We start from the raw sequence: 25278 nt of genomic DNA on the forward strand, positions 1-25278 counted from the left end.
TTTATCAAAGTCCGAATTTATCTCAATATTTCCTACTACAAACTCTGATTAAACAAAGAAGTTCACAATGCGCAATAAAGATTCCCAATGCAATAAAAGCCTAATGAAGAATATTACATTGTGACATGCAAAGGTCTTTTCCGCTTATTTATTATTACATTTTTCCAAAAATTTGCTTTTCGGGGAAAAATCCAATTTTCAATTTTCACAAATTTTTTGGATGTTTCATCTGATTTTCAAGATATTCACTAATTTTTCACCCCAAAAACTTTGGTGTATTGCACGAAACCCAGTGCACATCAAAAAATCATTGGGACTTCTCCCATTGACTTATATGCAACCTCGACAGGTCTGAGATGCCGGATTTTCAGATTCAGATTTTTCTATCCTCGGGGTTTAATACATTCCGAAAAATTTGTGATTTTTTAAAAGTCAGATTTTATAAAAAAAAATTATGAATTTTTCATGATTTTTGCATTCAGGGTTTAGTAAATAACCCCATAAGTCTACTATAAAATCATGTGAACATTAAATAAACCCAATAGGCTGGTTTTGATTCCAACAAGGATTGATTATATCTTAGTTTGGATCAAGTACAAGGTACTGTTTTATTATTACAGAGAAAAAGGAAATAATTTTTCTGTAATTCTGAGCTTTCTGGATAACGGCTTTCCAGATAGATTCAATAGCTGTAGCTGATTGGTTGCCAGAGAACCAGTGGGCACAATGGTATAGTTTTATGCTGAGATTTAGGGGTTTATTTACTAAAAAGTGAATTAATCTCAGTTTTTATTAAAACAAAGTCGATCAAACGCCCTTCCACAAATTAGACTAATTTTTCAATAAATTTTCTTGAAAAATTTGTAGAGGCAAAACACCAGAACTAAAACAAGCATCAATTCGTATCATACGATGGACATTTCCAAAACTCAATTTTATTGTATTTTTGCTGATTAAACTTTACTTTTTCAGATTATCGAATGAAAACCCCGACCATTTCGGATTATCCAGTGCAGATCACAATATCAGAAAACAACTTCATGGACATCTGCCATTGACTTTTACTTGACAGCTTTGAGATGGCATATTATTGGATTCAGATTTTTGGCAGCTTTGCAGTATGATAAATCTCTAAAAATTATTTTTTTCCACGAAAAATTTGAGTTTTCCCCTAAAAACTTCGACCAGAAAAAAAATCGAGATTTAAAAAATAAGCCCTTAGATCCTCTTCAAACCACATGATGATCTATAGTAAGTCTCACCTCAAAACACGTTATCCTCCTTATGCATGGAATCACAATGATCTCTTGTTTTTCCACTTGGGCTTATTTATAAACACTGAGCAAATTTGCACCTGGGCAGTACCCATAGCAACCAAACAGTGATTAGCTGTAGGTTGAACGCTGAAAGTAATAAACTTATTGGTTGCTATGGGTTACTACCCAGGAGTAAATTTGCCCAGTGTTTATAAATGAGCCCCAGTTGTTTACTACCCAAGAAAAAAAAGGGAGATGCAGCTTTAGAGAACTGTTGACTTGTGATCATTTAAAGGTAATAAGCTAGGATATTTAAAGATTTCAGTGCAAAATAAATTATATAAAATTTTTTTTTTACAAGAAAAGATATTCAGTATTGGAGATTTTGCAAAAAAAAAAACCCCCAAAAAAATGGCTGAGGTTTTTAAAAATAAAAATAGAATTTGATTAACAGAAAAGCCCCTATATACTCGAGTATAAGCCGAGGCAAAAACTGGGAAAGCTTATTGACTTGAGTATAAGCCGAGTATAAGCCTAGGGTGAGAAATGCAGCAGCTTCTGGTAAGTTTCAATCATAAAATTGAGGGTTTCTGCTCCCATTAGAGGTGCCGGTGTCTCATTTTTGGACGCCGACGACCATTCTTGGATGCCGGCGACTATTCTTGGAGACTATTCTTGGATGCCGGCGACTATTCTTAGACGCCGGCGACCGTTTTTGCTCTTGACCCAAGTATAAGCCAAGGTAGAGTTTTTCAGTATATTTTGGGGGCTGAAAAACTCAGCTTATACTCGAGTATATACGGAATATACAGAATACTAAATATAGGGTATGTTTGTGAAGATTCTCATTCATCCAGCTCATGGTATAACTGTAGAAATAAGTCAAATCAACTGGACTTGCTGTGTTTTTTTTTCTTTTATCCTTAAAGATGTTTCACTTAGAAAAATTTTTAATAAACACCACAACTGGTTCACCCAAAAAACCTTATCCCAAAGCACAAGAAGAGTAACATTGTGTATGAAGTGCAGTGAGGAGTGCTCTGATTTGTATGTGGGAGAAACTAAACAACAGTTACACCTGCGTATAGTGCAGCACAGAAGAGTCAGCTCCTCTGGTCAGAGCCGTGTACCTACATCTAAAAGAAAAAGGACACACGTTTGAAGACTGCCAAGTCCAGATTCTAGACCAGGAGAGGGATTGGTTCAAAAGAGGTGTTAAAAAAGCCATACATGTAAAAACTGGAAAATCAAGTTTGAATAATGGCCGGGAGTGCGACGTATATTGTCTGCCACATACAATGCTGTTTTGGCACCTCTCCCTGGAAGGTTTAATAACACATCAAAGCTCCAATTTTACTAAAATAATCAACACCTAACTTCATGAGATTATTGTGGATTATGATAAACAGATTATTATTATTGGATCAACATTCCGGAGGATATATACCGAAGAAAGATCCTATGTACAAGTTATTCTGAATTGAAGTTGGATGAATGGTGAAACGTCTTCAAGGAAAGAAAAAAAACAAAACACAGCAAGTCCAGTTGATTTGACTTAGATTTACAGATATATATATATAGGATAAGTGATTTGGGTATAGAGGCTATTATAATAGAATTATAAATTATAAAATGGCTGCATCAGTTGATTGCATATATTATACATATAATTCTGTATTAACAGCAATGGCACATAATTCGAGGGGCATCTGTAGATATGTGTACTATTAGCTTTTCCTATATATGTTGCCCTTAGTTTAAAGTATTACTATTATTATAGCTAATCGTACATTAGCTCGACACACAACTCTACATCCCTTAGCCCAAAGTACCCAATGCAGCTGCCTGCCATGACCCTTGGCTTGAATAAAACAGTTAATTACTGTTGCTGCCTATCACAACTTCTGTCCTCATTATTACACTCTGATTATCTGCCTGCAACCTGCATTGGCCCTGTCATATTGGGTTTGGAAATATTGCATATTTATACTGTATTTAGCATATTACATGTAATCCAGTGTTTGGTTAACTCTAACTATGAATATGTATTTTATGAAAACGTGTGTGAATCATTGCTCATGCAAGAAATAATAGGATGTAAGATTAAACTGCTTAACACTTGTATTTTATAAAAACATTAACTTTGTAGAGCATATTTTGCATCGTTATACTAAAAATACATTAAAGGACACCCAGACCAAACAGGTTTCATGCCCAATAAAAGTACGACTATAAACTTACACAGATTACATACCCATATGCAAGCCACTCATACAAACAGAGGTACCAGACTTATGGCAGCATTAGATGCCACTAAAGCCTTTGACTCGGTCGAATGGCCCTACCTATGGAAAACCCCAGAGAAATTTGGCATAGGCCCTAACTTCATAGCTTGGCTTAAACTCCTCTACCCAACCCCTGTTGCACAGGTCAGAGTCAATAACACTCTCTCCAGAGCCTTCCCTCTTACCCGGGGCACCAGACAGGGCTGACCCCTCTCTCTCCACCTTTTTGCCTTAGCGATAGAACCCTATGCCATTATGGTCCGACAAACCCCTAAAATTAATGGACTCAAATGTGGGAAATTAGAGCAAAAAATTGCACTATATGCGGATGATCTTCTACTATTCCTAGCTGACCCACATGACTCACTCACACTTGCGCTCTGCCTAGCTGACAAGTTTGCCACATAGAGCGGTCTGGTCATAAATAAAGGGAAGTCAGTCTTATTTACTCTAGAAACTGAACAGAGAGCAGGTGCAATTCAGGGTCTGCGGTGGGTATCAAGCTTTAAATGTGATTATCTCGCCAAGCACACAAAACTAGGTAACAGAAAACATTGATCCTGTAATACAGGGTTTCAAAAACACTGTCAGCCAATGGGCCGGTTTACCATTAACGGTATGGGGCAGGGTCAACCTATTCAAAATGGTATACCTACCCAAATTTCTATACTTTCTGCAGAATGCCCCAATATGGATACCCCCGCAGGTCTTTAAACACATTGATGCTATTGTTTTCCCCTTTATCTGGGCAAACAAGCCCCCTACAGTCAACAAGCTAATACTCCAGGCTCCCTTGGACAAGGATTAGCCCTTCCGCATCTACAAATGTATTACTATGCAAGCCAACTATTGCTCATACATAACTGGTTTAACCCTGACCCCGAAAACTCACTCACAGCTTTACACGCCACTCTGGCGGGCTCTTGAAGCAATTAGGAAAGCCAAAGAGAACTGCCCCCCACACTAAGCTGCCCACAAGGAGCCTGGATGCTTCCACTAAAGTTCTTTCAAAGGCTGCAAGCCCTCCATCCCCGTATACCCCACTATGGAGAAACTCCAATCTGCAGCACCTACTTCATCTACCGGACTTTAAGTACTGGCCAAAATTAGGGGTAAGACCTATCAGATCTTTTGGTAAACAACACCTTTCTGGCTCTTACCCAACTAGCAACTAAACTAAACCATCCAAAACATAGCTTGGCACCGATATTTCCAACTCAGACACGCTTTTGCGGCCGAATTTGGTAACCTGACAATCTCTACAAAAACCCAACCACATGAAGACAGGCTATGGGACCCAAATCCACAAAAGCTGGTCTCTGGGCTGTACAAGACACTGATATCCACCATCAATAGTCCATTTAATAAAGCAAAAACCAAGTGGAATGACCTTATTCCTGCTCCTGATGACGATATGTGGGAAGATGCAATAGGGGAACTATACAGCTTTCTAATTTCTACAAAAGATAGGATGTTACAATTCCGTATCATACATTGGAAATATATTACTCCAAACAGGCTCAAAGCCATGGGCAAAAGTCCCAATGGAAACTGTCCCAAATGCCAGCACCCGGACACTGATTTTTTTCATCTGCTTTGGTCATGCCCCATGATACAAAGATTCTGGGCCAAGGTAATAGCCTACCTGACTAATGAAATTCTGCTCCCTGGAGCACTAACACCAGAGGTGTGCCGACTGGGACTGGATGACGAATTGGCACCTCTAAATAAAACGAGGTGCTTACTAAAAACCCTTCTCTTTTATGCCAAAAAGCAGATTGCCATGACATGGATCAGCCCTCAACCCCCCACAGTAAAGTAGTGGGTAAAACTGGTCAATAACAGGCTCCCGATGATAAAACTAACATACAAAGCCAGACAGTGCCCGAAAAAGTTTGAAAAAATCTGGGAATCCTGGTTAGAATCTCAATAAATGCAAATGTATGAGATAATATATGTAATATACCTATTTATTTTTCAGTAAATCCTATATAAGCATGCTAAAATCCTGTGAGAACAGAAGTAACATGTAATACACACACTAACCTAATATGTAACATACTCTATGCTCCAAATGTATAACTGAATGTCTTAATCTAATATGTTGTGGTCCTGCTTGACCAATTGCACTCTTCATCAACAATGCCTACATTGTCTTTTGTTGTGTGTTGTTTGTTTCAAAACCCAAAATAAAAACCTTAAAAAAAAATACATTAAAGGATCTTTAATTAACCACCAAACACAATAACCTTCAGTTATTGTGTTTAGATGTGCCATCCTTGAATTTCAGCATGACATTTTTTTACAATACATTTTCATTTTGCTTTAACCTTAAGAAAACAAATTGTAGCAAAGGAAGGAAGAAAAAGATGCAAAAAGTAAAAGCTAGACAAGCTGAGGGATATGTTTGTAGTACAGGTATGGGACCTGTTATCCAGAATGCTTGGGATCTGCTAAAAAAATTTTAAGCATTAAATTAATCGAATGGAATTGTTTTACATCCTATAAGGATTAATTATATTTGAGTTAGTAACAAGTACAAGGTACTGTTTTAGTATAGAGAAAAACGAAATATGTTTTCATATTTTGAATTATTTGATTAAAATAGTCTATGAGAGGGGGCGTGGCCAACCACGCATCTGACAAGACGCAAAGTCACGGCGCTCCCGGGGTAAACTGTGCATAAGAGACAGTTACCCCTCGATACTTTCCCGCACCACCCCTAATCTAGCAGAGGCTTACCTCCAGAGCCTCAGACGGACCCGCCGCAGCTGAAATCGGGTCTCTGGCTGCCCGCATAGGCGAGTTCCGTTTGAGGCCTACTGAAGAGGCGGAAGCCTCGGCCTCGAGTAGCAGCGCAACGCCGCACTGCGGGCAGGCCCTGCATGTATAGGGACTTTGCTGGCTAATAGGGGTAAATGTGCATGGTCCCCGGGAGCGCCCCTACTACCAGCTGCTTACCATCTGAGCCGCAGCTTCCATACACCCACGACTATATTGGCTGCTCACACCTCCTCCAGCACTAAAGCTGAAAGTGCTACAAGGGAAGGAGACCTAAAGAATCCCTATATTGCTGCAGGCTGGGCACTACTCAAGGGATGATCCACAGGCCTAGTGCATTTCCTACCCCTGTATTGCATTTACTGCTGGCAATAACTACCTGGCTTGTGAGGAGAGCGAATACTTATAGATTATAACCAATTGAACCTACAACAGGGCTTCTGGAATCATACTGCCTGCACAACACACAGATCCAGCAGCAAATCTAATAATAGGTGGGAAGCAAAACCCACTAGCCCTGGAATTCTCTGTTAACCCTTTGAATGTATATAACAGTGTGTATATAACACACATGTGATCTATATACCTGCAGTGTGTGCCAACCAATACTTTACGCAGAGCATTGCTGCCTATGTGCTATTGGAAAGCCAAATTACAACGAACAAATACTGGAACCGTATTGTCCTACAGCTCTTCATATGGGGAAACATTCTCAAAAAAACAGGTCAGAGGCAGCAGCCCGCCTGGAACGATTTGCCCACTCTCAACCTCAGCCGCCTCTTCCTGAGGGGGAACCTGATCCCTCTCCACCACCATCCCCTCCTCCTCTACAGCCGTCTCAGGAAGCTCCAGAACCAACCATGAGTGAGCTCCTTGGGGCTATACTGGAGAGTCGTACCACCTCAACTGCGCAATTGGAGGCAATTAAAGTTGATCTATCTCTGCTGCGTCAAGATATGCAAAATATCCGCGAACGTACAACTGCAGTGGAAAATAGAGTATCTGATGTGGAAGACTTAATTCCACCTATGCAGCAAGACATTCGAGATATTAAAACTCAGCTCAAACAAGCGTTGGATAAAACTGACGATCTGGAAAACAGATTACGCAGGAACAATATCAGAATTATTGGCCTTCCTGAACGGATAGAAGGGCAGCATCCTGAAACCTTCATTGAAAAATGGCTGCAGGATACCTTGGGCGCAGATACCTTCACCCCGCTCTTTGCTGTGGAGAGAGCGCATCGAGTTCCGACCAGAGCCCTCCCTCCGGGTGCCCCACCGCGACCATTTCTTCTAAAGCTACTACATTACAGGGACAGAGATGCGGCGCTGAAAGCGGCTAGAGTAAAAGGACCTATTGTCTACAATGGAGCAACAGTATCTCTATATCCTGATTTCTCCCCTGCAATCCAAAAGCAGAGAGCCACCTTTGTAGCGGTAAAGAGGCGTTTGAGAGATGCCAATATCCCCTACAGTATGCTATACCCATCGAAGCTACGAATCCAAGATGGTGATTGAGTGCTTTTTATCAATACACCAGCAGAGGCAGAGGATTGGCTGACTCGCAAAGGGATACGACATCCCCCACCTAGAGAGAGGAGAACCCCTCCTAATAGTCCTCAGTAGGTCACAATATCGTAGCAGATATGAGGACGATCCCCCGGGTCTCGATACACGATCCACGGTGGTCACAAGGAAGGTAACTTTACAATTTACTCTCACAACACCTACTTCTTATTCCTTCTGGACTGTCTTAAACTGCCCCGTCTCAACGCTTTATGGCTTTACAGGCATACAAAGGGACTCTAACACGGAGGAACACAGATACCTATATTATAGTACTCTACTAGAACGGTACTCCCAGGTTCCTATCTGTGAGTCCTAATAACTTGATGGAGAGCCCACTTTTGGACGCTGAGGGGATCGCCCGCATTTATCTTTGGACTACCTAAGTTAATACTGTTTAATGAACAGGCAGCACAGTTCCTATTCTAATGGTTGATACAATGCACACATTTCTGATAATTTGGTTGCATGTTCCCCCACTTTAACCTGCTTCTGCAGAATATGTTTCAGGGTACAAGACCTGCCCAGGTTTGGAGGGCGGGTAGGGAGGGCAAGGGTAAGGGAGTTGTGTTAGGTTTTCTGTTTGTCTATTGGTTTTATTATGTCATTATGCCGAAATCTTATGCTTTGTTGATTGATACACTGTACGGCCCTTGCTATGACAGTGACACAAGGGAAAATTCACATGCCTATGTTTATTCCTCATTTAAGCTTACCAAATACCTCCGCCACTTCCTATATCTGGCTGATCCATGGCTGACATTACGCTAACTTCCTGGAACATCCGGGGATTAAATGATAAATTTAAGAGAGCACAAATGTTTAATTACCTTAAAAGGCATCCTCCCTCCATACTCCTACTCCAAGAAACTCACCTGACGGGCCAAAAAATACTAGCCTTAAGGAGACATTGGGTTGGTCAGGCTTACCATTCTACTTACTCAACATATGCTAGGGGGGTCTCGATCTTGGTAAAGAAGTCTCTCCAATTTAATTTACTTACTCTTAAAACAGACTACTATGGTAGATTTGTCATCATTCATTGCACAATAGCCAATTTCCCCCTGATTATAGTTAATTTGTACGTCCCACCCCCATTTAATATGAATCTCCTAAATATAATTGATAAAAAGCTGGCAGATCTCCCTACAGTTTCTACTTGTTATATGGGTGACTTTAACACCCTAATGGACCCACGGATGGATAAACTTAATCCCCCCTTTCCTTCTGGAGATAAATTGATGACATGGGCCAATGCACTAGGTTTAACGGATGTGTGGAGGTGGAAATATCCTAATCAAAAGGCCTTTTCCTGTCACTCTACTACCCATCATTCACTCTCACGGATTGACCTCGCCTTAGTAACCCCTGACCTTTTATCCAAAATAGTCAAGGTAGAATATCTTCCCCGTGCTCTCTCTGACCACTCCCCACTTGCTATTACTCTATGTGTGGTAAACTCCCCTCAAACTAATCTTTGGCGATTTAGCCCATTGTGGCTTAAAAACACTATGGTAAAAGACAGGGCTGCTGCAGCTGTTAAGGACTACTGGGAATTAAATGAAGGATCAGCCCCCCCTCCTATAATGTGGGACACCTCAAAAGCTTACATGAGAGGGCAACTCAGTAATGCAGTCGCTAGGGCCAGAATGGAATCTAAAGCCCAAGTAATGGAGGCAGAAAAAGAACTGGAGGAGGCTGAATCTGATTATGTCTCCGATCCCTCTCCCCTGACATACAATAAATTAGTAGACTCCCACCACTCACTGGCTAGAGAACAAACACTCCTTACACGGAAAGCACAACTATACACTTACCAACGCACATTTGAAACTGGAGATAGAAGTAGTAGAACACTGGCCTACTTAGCCAAGCTACAGGCCCCCTCAACTGCAATTGCAGCCGTAGCAACTACAGATGGGACTCTCAAATCCATGCCCCAAGATATAGCTGAAACCTTTGCAACGTACTTTAAGACATTATATGCTACCCAGAGCAGGTACACAGAGGCGGAGATACAACAATACCTTATACGAACCACCACTCCTATTCTAACAGCAGCCCAGAGAGACATTCTAGACTCTCCTATTACTAAGCAGGAAGTTCAGCAAGCCATCAATGCCTTAGCCCCTGGCAAGACCCTGGGTCCCGATGGTATCCCAGCAGATCTATACAAATGCCTTTTAGATGAGCTAACTCCCCACTTACTAAATACCCTCACAACGGCGATGCAAGATTTATCCCCCCCACCTTCCTTTCTAGAAGCCATCATTGTCCTGATACTGAAGCCCCAGAAAGACCCGCAATCATGTAGCTCTTACAGACCAATTTCATTACTCAATACAGATGCTAAAATAATGGCCAAGATACTAGCCAGTAGACTCGCTCTAGTAATACCGGATCTGATTCATCCAGACCAATCTGGGTTTATGGCGGGCAAAACCACAGACATTAACTTAAGAAGATTGTTCTTTAACCTACAAACTACACATAATAATGCAGGCTCAAGAATAATACTATCATTGGACTCAGCTAAGGCCTTTGATTCAGTAGAATGGAATTATCTCTGGGCAACACTTTCTAAATTTGGCATCGGTCCTAACTTCATTAACTGGATCAAAATGCTATATTCGGCCCCTGTAGCACGGGTCAGGGCAAATGGTACAACTTCTAGACCGTTTCCATTGGCTAGGGGTACACGACAAGGATGCCCTCTCTCACCCTTACTATTTGCTCTAGCCATTGAACCATTAGCAATCCACATTAGACAGGCTCCTACATTAGAGGGGTGGCGCTTGGGACCAGTGGAGGAGAGAATATCGCTTTATGCGGATGATCTGCTGGTATATCTGGCAGATGCGGGTCCATCTTTAGCTACTTTAGCCGCCATTATAACAGAATTTGGGGGATTATCGGGGCTGCGGGTCAATTGGGATAAATCCGCCTTACTACAAATAGACCCAACTCCCCTTCCTGCCTTGCCACAAGAGATTCCAATAGTAGTGGTGGGGGAATTTATATATCTTGGAATTAATATTAACCCAGAATTATCCACCTTTATACCACGCAACCTGGACCCAGTTGTATCCTCTCTCAATAATACTCTCTCTGTATGGTCTAAACTTCCATTGACACTCTGGGGAAGAATTAACATTTTTAAGATGGTGTATCTATCACGATTCCTATACATATTCCACAACTCACCTACTCATATCCCAAAGGGTTTTTTTATGACTGTTAATCAAATTGTGATAAGGTTTATTTGGGGAGGTAAAAAGCCCAGGCTGGCTTGGCGGAAACTCACCCCTGCCACGAAAGATGGGGGGCTAGGCTTGCCAGATTTATACCTATACTATTTAGCCAGCCAATTGCACTATGTTAAATGGTGGTTCGAACCTGATCCGTATAACCCTAATACAACACTTCAGGCACTGGCTATAGGGTCTTGGGAAGGACTCAGACATCTTCCATATAGAGCAGTCACAGACCATGACAAACTACCGGAGGTTATGACAACCCCAAAGAAGGCCTGGACTTTGGCTCTCAAGCTGTATCCACAGAGTTCCCCCATCTTAACACCCAATGTTCCGTTATGGGCTAACTCCCACCTTCCCCAGTTCCATAAATTCCCAGATTTTCTCTACTGGCCACGTAAACATATTAGACGATTGTAGGATGTGCTAGACGGTGCCAAGTTTGGCTCATATGAATTCTTTAAAGAAAAACTTGCAGAACCCAATCTGTCTCACTTTAGGTATTTCCAGCTGCGGCAAGTATTTCTAGCACAGTTTGGAGGATCTGAAATACAGACCTCACAAACGCAATTTGAAGCTGTGCTATGGTCTCCCAATGTAGCCAAACTTACATCCACTTTATACAAGACTTTGTTACAAACGTGCCCCCCGCCATTTAAGGTAGCATATCAAAAATGGCTTGCCGACATACCAGACCTCGAAGAAGAAGAATGGGAGGAAGCTACGGATAAAGGTTATACTCACCTTTATTCTATATGCGACAAATTAGTGTACTTTAAATTTTAAATGGCTTCATCAATTCTATATCACCCCTGTGCGATTAAAAGCCATGGGAAATAACCCAAATGCTAGATGTCATAGGTGTGGGGCTGAAGGAGCCACCTTTTTGCACATGGCTTGGACGTGTCCACCAGTCTTCAAGTTTTGGACCGAAGTCATGGATATCTTAGCGGATAAACTGGATTTCCCTAGGCTACTGACCCCACAGGTGTGCATATTAGGAATCATAGATGAAATCATATACACTAATCATGCCAGAGTTAGATACCGTACTCTATTATACTATGCTAAGAAAGTAATTGCTATGGCGTGGATGGGTCCTCAGCTGCCATCAGTCCACAACTGGATAACGTTGGCGAATCAGAATCTGCCTCTCATTAAACTTACCTTGCTAGCCAGAGGCTCATTGAAAAAGTTTGAGAAAATATGGAGTCCTTGGTGGGAGGCAGGGCTTGGGGGTCAGGGCTCCCGAACATAAAAGAAATGTATCTCATTACTGCTGAAGGTAGTATTCCTTATTTAGAACTTGGTGTTACTGTCCAATTTTTGGATGATAGGAATTTCGCAGGCAATACTCACTTCTTCCTGTATGACAGTTTGAACTCTATTTTCGATCTTAAAAGTATCATTCAAATAACTGATCACATTTATACATATATGTTGTATTCCGAGCTATGTAATAGTAACTCAACTGCTTTTACGGCATATATTTAGTTTTATGTTTGCTGTGTTATAAAACAATAAAATTTTACCTTTAAAAAAAAAAATAGTCTATGAGAGATGAACTTCACGTAATTCAGAGTTTTTTGGAAAACAGGTTTTTAGATAATACATCCCATGCCTGTACATGTAGTCCATATTGCCCAACACTTTAGTGGAAAACTTAATATGAAAATGTGAGATTAGAACTACAGAAAAACTCACCCACTTCCTACTCATTCCTATAGGATTTTTAGAATCACTTTTATCAATGGGGAAAGTTAGAGTTCACCATTTGATACGCCTCTAAAAATCCCATAGGAATGAATAGAAATTAAAAGCTCTAATTGCACATTTTTGGCTCACCAGGGTTTCCATCTCAATGGCCACCGCAGATTAAAAATGACTTTTTTTTTAATAACACCAAATACACTTTAACAAGCAAATTAAAAGATGCATCCCTACATCTATGTTTTATTCAGATAAACAAGAGATAAACAATAGCTCATAATGCTCAGCAAGGTGGGTGGACTCAGGAACTTAAAGGGCATGTAAAGGCGAAAAAATCCCATTTTTACTTTCTTTAATGAAAAAGAAACTCATCTCCAATATACTTTAATTAAAAAATATGTACCGTTTTTATAAGAAACCTGACTGTATACAGTGAAATTCTCTCTTCATTTACTGCTGTGGATAGGAATTGTCAGATGGTCCCTAACTGCTGAGCAGGGAAACAATCATACTTATGAGCAGCAGGGGGAGCCCCCGCCTTACTTCCCAGCCATGGAGAACTCAAGCAGCTTTGTTATGACGATCCCTAAGCAGCCCAGACCACACTGAGCATGTGCACAGTCTTAGTCTTGCAAAGATGTTTAACAAAGTTACAAGATGGTGACCAACTGTAGCCAACTTTGAAAGCATAAATTATTTGTTTGATTAGTCTTGTGGTGCAGTAAGTTCATGTTTATATTTAGTATACAAAATACAGCATTTCTGGCCTTATTCTATTTTAGACTTTACATGCCCTTTAAGCTTGATATATAGTTCAATAAAATGACACCTTATTTTATTGACTTTTAGTTGACTGCAACAATTTGAATTATTGTACATAACATAATCTATGTACAGATTCTGTGTGCTCCATAAATTTGGTGCTGGCAGTAGCCAAAGTCTTCCTGATTGGCCTGTTGGCTAGCAGCTGAGCAGGGAGAGGCCACATCCAATCTTTAGAGCTCCTGTTCAGTATGGCAACATTATGTATGCCCTTTAGTTCCTTTAATAACCACAACAGCCCATTAAGAAAACCTGTTTCCTTTTCGGCCATGTCTTATTGATTCTGTAAGGATAATGGCACACTGGGTGTATGATCCTCCTGTGTGTTTCAGCATAAAGTCACAACAGTGTCAAATTAAAAGCAAACACACAACACTAATCTTCACCCCAAAGGAAGACAGATTCTCTAAAAAAACAAAACAGCACTGGGATCGGTAATACAGCACCACCAATGTCGCCTGTATAGCAATTAGATAGTACAGGCATGAGACCTATTATCCAGAATGCTTGGGATAGGGGTTTTCTGGATAATGGTTCTTTCAGTAAATTGGATCTTCATACCTTAAGTCTAATAGGCTGATTTTGCTTCCAACAAGGATTGATTATATCTTAGTTTGGATCAAGTACAAGGTACTGTTTTATTATTACAGAAAAAAAAGAAATCATTGTTAAAAATTTGGATTATTTGGATAAAATGGAGTCTATGGGAGTTGGCCTCAGTGTCGGACTGGGACACCAGGGGCCCACCCAAAAACCTTAGACCAGGGGCCCACAATCAACCTCTATTCTCCTAGTCTGTTTCTTTACATACTATAATCTTTTATTCCATCTATTTAGCCTCTTTGTTCTCATAGAAATAGGGAATGGCCATGAAATAGGCCAAAAGTTTAGCAGCATAAGGGCCCACTGACACCTTGGCCCACCGGGAGTTTTCCTGGTATCCCGGTGGGCCAGTCCGACACTGGTTGGCCTCTCTGTAATTCGGAGCTTTCTGCATAACAGGTTTCTTGATAAGGGATCCCATACCTGTACTACACATGTACCTACCTTACAAAAAGGCAAACAAAATCCCTGAGAGATGGAAGAAAATGGTGGCACCGCACTCTCTCTCAGCCTAGATAAACAGCATTTATTCTCACTTGGGGGGTTGCCATATTTCCCATGAAACCGGCAAAATAACTACAGCGCAGACTATTTTGTTATAAATACATAAAAGAGATTGGTTTGTGAAATTGTCACTTAAAGGATTTTTTCCGCTTATATTGTACACTCCAGCAAAAGAGCAGAGAGGATTTTATTCTCTCTGTCAAGAAGCGGGGCTGATGGTAAATTTCATTAAGCTATTTCTAAATCAATTTTCCAGTTACACAGATGATAACATTGCCTTGTGAACGAAGAACTTTCTCGTGGGAATAAATCTTTATGCACACAGAGCGCGCTATCTTAAATGGAACCAACACAACAAGTCTGATATGCCTGGAATGATTTCAGGCATATAAAGGAAAGAAATCCATTAGGAATGGTGAATGAGTGAAGGAATAAATAAGAATGATGATAACCTTAAAAAAATAGATCTAGAAAAGGTTATCTTCTCTATTAAATCATTGCTGTTTCTGCTTGGAGCTTGTATTTCATATTTTGTGTTTATCTGTAGAGTGAATTAAAGGCATATAAAAATAAAATTATATATTGAGTTACTTCTGCTTCCAAACAAATATATGTTCATTGCATTATGATCTCTGACAAATGAATGACCTTTTTGGTTCACTTTTAGAGAATATGGGGTATACGTTGTTCCCTTCCACTTGGGATGGGCCCTCATATATGATGATGTGTGGGCTACCAGAATAGTTGCCAACAGATAAGTATTAAAAATGAAAAAAGTACAATATCATTCACATAATCCACATGGTTAAAACAGTAGCAACAAATATATACAGCATCTACAGATTCCCTGCTAGTCTTGCATCAACTTCTTGGCACAATTTGGTTCTGAACAAGACTGTGTCCAGACTTCAGGGATCTGATCCAGTATCAGCATGTTCCAGTCAAGAATTGTTGAGCTAGTCTCAACCCCTTCAACATGGCATTACTTGTGTTCAATGATTGTGTTCTGACCAATGTTGTGATGTTGTGATGGCTGATTCAGTTAATGCCTTTAAGAATGGCTTGGATGATTTTTTGGACAGACATAATATTAAAGGCTATTGTGATACTAAACTCTATAGTTAATATAGGTATGGGTATATAGAATTTTAATTAAAAGTAGGGAGGGGTGTGTGTAGGGATGCTGGGTTTTCATTTGGAGGGGTTGAACTTGATGGACTTTGTCTTTTTTCAACCCAATTTAACTATGTAACTATGTAACTATGTAACTATGTTCTCGTCTTACAGAACTATTTTCGGTCTGCCTGTCAGTTTGCGCTGGTTCTGGCCAACCATGTCAATTTGCGCCATTCCTTGTGTCTCAGTGAGCGCCTTCAATCCAGTGTGATGTGATTGTCTTCTAATTGACACTGAGCATTCCTGACTGCAATCTGATTCCTGGTTCTGATTATTGGCTTTTACCTGACTCTACTTTTGGATTCTCTTTAACTACTGATTCCGATCCTGACCCATGCCTGACTTTATTTATGATCTTGTCTCATCCCTTCCTGATTATCCGTTTGGTTAACCAGCTAAGTGCCTACAAACCTGGCACCTCTGTTACTCTTATCTGGGCTCACATCAAGTTCCCAGTGAGGCTATTAATTGGTGGAAGTCTGATACTGCCGCTTCTGTGCTGTGCTTCATGCTAGATTATCTCTTTTGCATTACCCGGTCTGTTGCGGATTTCATCTATGTCTTCATTATCTCATTCAGTTAGCTTCAGTTCCATGTCTCCTGGTCTGTACCCACGTGGCTTTGTTTAGCTTACCAGTAATTGTATTTCCTGCTGTTTACCTTGACCTGCCTGAAGTAGCATTGCCTGCTTTTAACCAACATCTTACCTGTTGGTGAATTGTGCTATTGCAACTTTAGTTCTCACCTGTAGCGCTTCTCAATACAGAAACAGATGCTTCCTGAAAAATTGCCAGTTCACACTCATTCTTTACTGTTGCAACTTAATTTCTATAAAACAGAAGGGCTTATTGCTATTGCATTTTGTTACTCGCCTGTGGCACTGTATCCCATAACTCAGCTGTTCTCTTCATTGTCAGCATTCAGTGTGAAATAAAGACTAATTTCAGAATAATTCTTGTATTACTTGTGTAAAATTCAAATTACTGCTACATACAAACACTACAAGCCTTTTCATGTCATAGCCAAGTGTCTCACCAGTCTAAATCCCCTGAAACCTAGTCTTGACTGGTTTGAGTCTGACTGTCCAGTAATCTCTGCTATAGATTTATTGACTAAATAACTTTCTGCAGAACTGTGGTTCAAAGGAGTTCAACTGAAGTCCCATTTAGGTTGTGCCCTATGGTTTGCTGCAGGCACCAGAAGGTTGGAGAAGAAATAGGCACCACTTCTAGGAAAAAACAGAACACCAAGGTTCACAAAGAAGGAAAAAGTATATGGAGGAATCAATCAGCAAATCCAGAATACAAGGCAAGCATTTTTTGATAACTGCAGAAAACATGCAACAATTACACAAAATCACTAAACAAACCAATACCAGGAAACCAGGAATTAAAAATGAGGGAGACAGGGCATATAGGAATTTTTCAGAGATAAGACTGGTAGAAGGGCAAGGAACAAACATAAAAGAGGTGTTGTGGGAAAAATGGGGACCAATCATATTATCATTATGTTCCTACTGATCAAGTATTCTGTCACAATAAGATGACATTACCACATTGCCCCTATTTATTATAGCAAGAGACAAAATTGGCATCTCTTGGCAAAAATTTTTTGTAAAAAAATGTCCTTTTGGTACAATTTGCAGCATTGTGCCCCTTAGTAAGCCCTACTGTATTTTCTACCAAATTTGCTTCCATGTACAGCTGCTATACCCGCTGGTAAACTAGACAGTGCACTTAGCAACAACTATCTTCAGCTGAATCACCCTATAACTAGCATATACATTCAATAAGTGCTGTTACTAAATATATACAAGCCCCTTTTGCTGCAATTTATACACTTCATTAGTCTGTTATTACTTACATCGTTTGTCTGTGATGGGCCTGAGTAAAATATCTGAGTTTATTAAGACAAATAATATACAGCAGTGTTGTTTTCTTTCACATACACAAGAAGGCATGTATCCAGCTATTATGGCGAACCATCCCAATTACTAACAAGGCCTTTCACTTCCTTGCAGAGTGAGAGTACCAATCTGTGCTGATATGAAGAAGCAGAAAATAAACTAATAAATAATAATTAAGAGTTGTCATGACAATACACAGAAATGTAGCAAGCTGAGAATAAGGAAAAGTAAAACATGTTCAGGAAAGTTTTCCGAAATGTACAGGATAGGAATTAAAAGCATTAACGCAAGAAACCAGAATTAAGTTAGACGTGACTGCATTTCAAGGAATATCTGCCATTTCAAGAAAACTCATTATTGAATATGTTTATGAAATACAACTAGTATTCATGCTGCCTTTTTATGGTGCCATGTTTTTCTTTCTACAATGCCACATTTTTTCTCATAATGCCATTTTAATCCTAACTTTGGTGTGATATTGTTTGCGTTCACTGAGTTTATTGCATGGGCTTTGTGTATATTTTTACAGTTATCAGATATATATCATAAGCGCCTCTTCCCCAGTGTAAACAATCAAAACTTGGCCGGCCTTTCCATACTCTTTATCATTGTAGTCGCTTTTCTTTGAACTGTCTTTGTTTTAATTTAACGTTAAGCACTGAAGACCAAAAGTGGATGGCATATTCTATGTAGAGCCTTACCAATGCTTTGTAAAGAGGGAAACTAACCCTTTCCTTCCTAAGGGTATAAGCGCCTTGTCTCAAACCTGGTTCCATATCCTGATAACATCCTGGATCAGATATTCAATTTTGGCTGCCAAAAAATGCCTATCGGTCTTGTCCGGCATCATGCAAGCAGCAAACAAGTGTGTGCTGGGTCCACTAATTGTTCTATTAAAGCAGGGCACAAGCCTAAGTTATGCTGTCCAAATATGAGCAAGATATTGTGATTTTACTCCATTTGGAGCCAGAACATTTATTTTATAGCAAGACACCTCCACTAGTATTGCAACTCCTGTTTAATTGCTCATACCCTTGCCCTGTAGCAGTTTAAATGAGTTGTAGTTAACAGGTTTCAGGCTTCAACTGACATTACCTGGTCATCCTGTAGTTGGACCAACTTGTCAGCCAAATCCCTTAGAGCAGTCATCTGTGTACAAAGGAACAACAAGGAATAATCAGCCCAAGTAAAAGCAAGTAAAGCAGTGGGCAGCAAATCAAAGTCCTTTTCACATATCACTGATAGAAACCCCAAGAATGTGCATAACTGACCCACTGTCTGGGGCGCAGGCCATTGTTGTACAGCCTTTACCCTATCAGGATTTGGTGGTCTGGACTGGCAATCTGTGGATTCTGGCAAATGCCAGAGGGGCTGCTGTAAGATGCCATAGACGGTCACTATTTATTGGGCTGGTGGAGGGCAGTTTGGGCCTCTGTGTACTTGAAATGACAGGGCCTAGTTTGAATCCCAGTTTCAGTATTTCCCTCTCCTCGCAGATAACATGGCACAGGCATACTAATGCTGGACCAGCCAGCACTTTGCTGCTTTTAACCTAAGCCCAAGCTTTCCCAGACACCAGGATGGCTTCTAGATGTAGCAGATGCTCCCTCCTCAAAGGTGTGAGAGCAAATGAAAGACCATGTTAATACTGTATATCTGCTGAAAAATGCCAGCAGCATCAGTGGAAATAAAGGGCATGCAACTGAACTGGTTTGTTCTAGGATTGGACTACCACCGGCCAATACCTACTGGCCAGATCTAGGTATGAGAAATAGGTGGCCCACCAATTGTACGGAGTGTGTAATCACTTAAAATGACAAAGAGATATTTTTTTTCTTTACCAGCACATATTGGACAGCCCAACTCTCTCTAAACATGCTCCCATCCAGTATTTTTACAGAGCCCCTTCACCTCCAGATATAGAACAGGTGGGATATTTGAGTCTCTTATAGGGGAAGTAACCCATGTCTTCATGGGGATGGTCAGTAGCATTGGAAAAAGCACAGTCCTGATTACATTAAGCATAGTACCCCACCACAATGTCAGAGCACTTGTGTTCATTGGTCCTACCACTGAGCCTCTGTTATGACTGGGCCTAACTGCTGCAGTACAGTCTTCTGTTCTCCCTTCTTGAGAATACAAGGGGAAGATGGGCAGGTGTTCAGACTACCCCTGCCAAATGGAAGAAGGCTACATGCCACTCAAACTGCTGGTCCGCTCGTTGTTGCAGCTGCCTAACTTAATTTTAGGTGAATACACTAACCCATTACTTTGAGCCCTCATTAGCATCTGTTTCAAAGAATGGTATTTTTGGCGGCCTCTCTCACCACCACAACTCTCTTGGTAATGACTAGCCAACGAGCACTCAAATGTGTGCCTTCAAACTTGACACACTAGCCATAGCAGTAACCACTGGAAAAAAAAAGCCAGTTCTGCAGGGAATTTTTAAAGTGCAGAAATCATTTAAAAACAAAGTTATACAGGAGTTAGATTCAGATTCCGTTTATTTAATCATCCCAGGGGAAAATATTACGTGATTGTCAAAGCCTGTAGCTATATTAAAATATTTCAAGTTCCTACTCTATGATGCTTTACACATTGATCCAATGCATCTAAGAAAGCAGGTCATGTTGACCTGGCATGTAGCACAAATAGCACCATCCCTAGTGATCTGAAATTGCCAAATTAAAAGAGAGCATTCAGCTTTATTTTGAAAAAGTTTATTTTCTTCTCATCTGCTCTAATCCAATGACCTTTATTATTAATGATGGCTCCATCAACATGGAACAGCTGGCATTAGGATACCAAGCTGACTCAAGTAGGATCTAAGCATGGCTTTAACTACCTAATAGTAAGACTTATACAGATAAAGTGCAAGAGGGAGTGAGGCAGACTGGAATCTATGCATTCCCAGACAATAAACACATTTGTGAAAAGCATTAAACTCTAACATAAAACACAGTACTAATAACAAATAATTAGAATTGCAGGCTTAATTAGCAGTTTTATACAATGTAGGAAAATCAAAGTACATATTTTGCAAAAGAAAAGCAGGTACAGGTATGAGATCGGTTGTCTGGAAATAGATTATCCAAAAAGCTCTGAATTACAGGAAGGCCATCTCCCATAGACTCCATGACAAGTAATTCATATTTTTAACAATGATTCCCTTTTTCTGTGAAATAAAACTGTACCTTGCATATATATGCAGATATAATTAATTCTTAGTGGAGGCAAAACAAACCTTTTGGGGAGATTTAAAGGGCAAGTCAACCCCAAAATTAATATTTGCCTAATAAAAGAAAACAAAAAAACAATTTTCCATTATCTATTTATTAAACAATGTCAGTACTTTTAAAGTTATTTGTTAAAAAAATAACTATTGAAAGGAGCTTTTACTTAACTCCCGGTCGCTACTTTTTAAACAATGTTGCCAAAGTCTTGGTTCCCCAACAAAGTCAGGTCTGTTAATCAGCTGCCTTGTCTTACATTGTATCAACTGTCTGAGCCATCAGTGCAGGGAATAAAAAGGGACAAACACTGCTTTCAATATCAATACATATACACTTAAACACCATAGAAAAATGTGTAATGAATGTATACTGCAAAAGTTGCTTAGAATTATGTTTTCTTTTATTAGGCACATTTAACAAGGCCTAACTTTGCTTGTGTTACTATATAAGCACAAGAATGTTTCCATTCACTGTGTACCAGGAATAAAAAGATACATGGACTTTCAGAAATAAGAGATTTGTTTATTAACTAATAATAGCTCAATGCCAACCTTGCATGGAAAGTGGCATAACTATGCTATTCATCCAAGGCTGAATACATTATAATGAAATAATTAAATTTTTAAAAAATGATTTCCTTTCTCTGTAATAATAAACCAGTACCTTGTACTTGATCCCAACAAAGATTCGTCCTTATTGGAAGCAAAATCAGCCTCTTGGGTTTATTTAATGTTAACATGATTTTCTAGTAGACTTAAGGTATGAAGATCCAATTTACAGAAAGGTCTGTTATCCGGAAAACCCGGGTCCTGAGCAATCTGGATAATAGGTTCCATACCTGTATAGTCATTTTTTTTCTTAACAGTAATTTTTTATTGTATATATATTTTTTATTTTTTATATATATTTATATTTTGTATTTAAAGGAAAACTATACCCCCCAAACAATGTAGGTCTCTATTAAAAGATACTGAGTAAAACAGCTCATGTGTAAAACCCTGCTTCATGTAAATGAACCATTATCATAATAATATACTTTTTTAGTAGTATGTGCCATTGGGTAATCATAAATAGAAAATTGCCATTTTAAAAAATAAGGGCCGCCCCCTGAGATCGTAAGATTCACTGTACTCACAAACATACCAACAAACCATACATGTTAGGTCACATGAGCCAATTAACAGACAGAGTTCTGCCTTTTGCTTCCTCACTTCTCACTTAGTGTTGTAGTATTTCTGGTCAGGTGATCTCTGAGGCAGCACAGATAGTGTCACGAAATGGTGGTTCAAGGCAAGAGATGTAAAAGGGCAATATTTATGTAAATATATATTCCAGTTTGGTAAGATTCTTTAATATGTCATTCAATTTGATATAAACTATCTGTTCCTTTAGTATTCATTTTGGGGGTATAGTTTTCCTTTAATAAACAGTGGTTAGTAGTGCTACCTTGCACCACTGAAGTGCTAATTTTCTTTCTCTAACTGAATTTTGTTAGCAAGTGTTTTTTTATTGTGGTCTGTCATCACCACCATGTCCGCTTTAGCTGCACTTAGGCTAATGCCACACATTGACATTGACCTTCTTCCTTGTCTGCACCCAGAACTACTGTGTTGGCCCAGGTGCAGGCACACATGGCTGATTTTAGGGCCAAAAATGCATACTCATTTCTGAGTAAAGTCTGCTGCGTTTGCCAGTCTTTCCTGGGACCTCACCTCTCTGGGAGGTTGTTACTGGCCTAGGGCTACAATTGTGGTAAAAACATAGAGAAGGTTAGTTAATGATTAGTTTTGGAATAGTCACTCTAGGAGAGAGAGGAAGGCTCGGGGAAGGTAGTGAGCAGCCTGTCTCTCCAATGAGGAGTGCAGGGATTTCAGTGGGTGAGTTGAGAATGAAGTAGGGTGCCAAGATACAAGACCCCAGGCTGGGGGATCCCAAGCCCAGAGTTCTACTCTCAGGGAGGAGTTGCCTCAGGAGTGTGGTAACTTACTTTGCCTATTTCACCCCTGGAAGGGACTTGCCACTGTTGTGTAAATCTGATTTAAAGGGGTGACTGCTCATTTAATTTATTGGGCTGTTCTACTGTTAATAAACTAGTTATTGCTGCAAGAAACCTCTCTGTGATATGGATCATTTAATGCAAAGAGGAGTCTACAAGGTACTTGCTGGGAGTTGTTTGGGTACCTGTGGGTCTAGGGCACACTACAAGCACTACAAGTCTGTTCACACACTGTAAGTATGAATCTCAGATCCACCTATGGGTGTGCTAAACCCATATGTGCCTTGATCTAAACAGGTAGTAGTAAAATAATACCCAGAGTCATATGACTGCTAATTCGCCATAACAAACAAGGGAAAGTTGTGCTCACCACTAATTTTTAAAACCATTAGGCACGGGTGCAATGAGGCTGTGACCACAAAATACTGCTAATTCGCCATCTTTTAGATTTTCCAAAAGAAAAATCTAGTCTTGCTGCCAGCTGCTTTGTGTTCTTATTAAATTAGGAACCTCGCTTTGAAATTACCGACAATATGCTTAATGAAGAAACACAAAGCTGCAGCATAAATGTTTGTTGTGTTTATGTCTAAATACATGTAAATTCAACATGCAGAAACACACTTAACATCCACCTTATTAAACATTTGAACTCTGCAGTGGCTGGAACATTTGATTTAATCCTTTGCCAGGCTACTTCTGAGCATGCTGCATTATATTTTACATGGTGTATGCTTTGCCAACTTGCTAAATATTTGGGAAGCGGGGTACTTGAGATAGATTGCTATAGAATTCTACTGGTGGAGAGCATCTCAGAAACAGAAGGGCTGAAAATGTACCGTAATTAACCAGTCTGAAACTGTCAATTCAGATTGTCATTTCAATGTAAAATACATTTTAGTTCACTAAAGGATCTGCTAGTGGTGATCTTGACCATTTTGAAGGGTCATAGCCATCGCTGTAAAGCAAGAGACCATGAACTGAGCCCATGTAATGTCACATGAGATAGTGACCCACCAAAACCTATACAGTGCAATAATGGCAATATAAGAATTTCTGATGCTGGTGCACAGTATACATTGTAGCAGCCTAACTGAAAGCTGTTTGAGACTTTTTATTTTGTTGATGCCAAAACTGTACAGTCCTTTTACTAGCATAATAAGGATAATGAATCCTTGAACATATATTGGTAAAATCATAGTAATGTTCTCCAGCACAATATCGATACTGAAAGTGGAACACATTAAATAATGTATGGCCTTTTAACATGATTTTCTGTATTACAAAGGGGTTTCATTAACTATAGACTCTATGGGCTATGCAGTACATGTATACAAAGTGAGCTGTTTAGTACATAATGGGCACAAGCTATAAGTGCACTTTAAGACTCCAGCAGGGAAATGTAATAAAACATCTGTTCTCATCGAGTAGCTCATAGCAATCATGATTTTTGTTTTCAAATATTTGACCGGTTAATGTTACACGCTGATTGGTTTCTATGGGTTACTAGAAAACAAGCAAACTAAAGACCATTTATTACATAACCCCCAACAGCTTTAATAGATTTTGCTATACAGAATGTTAAGACACAGTGAATAATGCAGTGACGTCTGAGACATAATCCATTTTTATGCATTGAGAGTTACAATAATGAATTTGATACATGGAACAGCGTCAGAAAATGCAGCTGACCCCGATACATTTTGATATGAAGCACAGTCAATTATAGTATATTTTAGGGCACAGCAAGTTTAGAAAATGCATTTCGAGCTATGCAATTTTTAGGGCTGGAACTAGGGGTAGGCAGAGTAGGCACGTGCCTAGGGCACAAAGCTGGGGGGGTGCCAGGCACATACCTGCTCTGTCGCCTACCGCATGTCCGGTCCCCTCACTCCCCATCTTCCTGCACGGTGTTTGGCCTTTCTGTGCATGTGCGCATGCTGATTTGCGCTTGTGCACGTGTGCCTGCGTCAACATGCGCCAGCGTCAACACGCACATGCGTGCCGGCATCAACACGCGCATGCTCAGCCGGCGCCACGGCAGGACAGGTTGCCTAGGGCGCCTGCACGGTGTGGCCCGACTCTGCAATTTTTGGACAGCTTACAGGAGAAGGAAAGTCTGTTTGCACTTGGGGGTGCCAAATGTTAGGCAGCCCCAAGTGATTGTATTGACTTACCTGAAACCCC

Source organism: Xenopus laevis, chromosome 3L (genome assembly GCF_017654675.1).
Source record: "Xenopus laevis strain J_2021 chromosome 3L, Xenopus_laevis_v10.1, whole genome shotgun sequence".
NCBI classification, from domain to species: Eukaryota; Metazoa; Chordata; class Amphibia; order Anura; family Pipidae; genus Xenopus; species Xenopus laevis.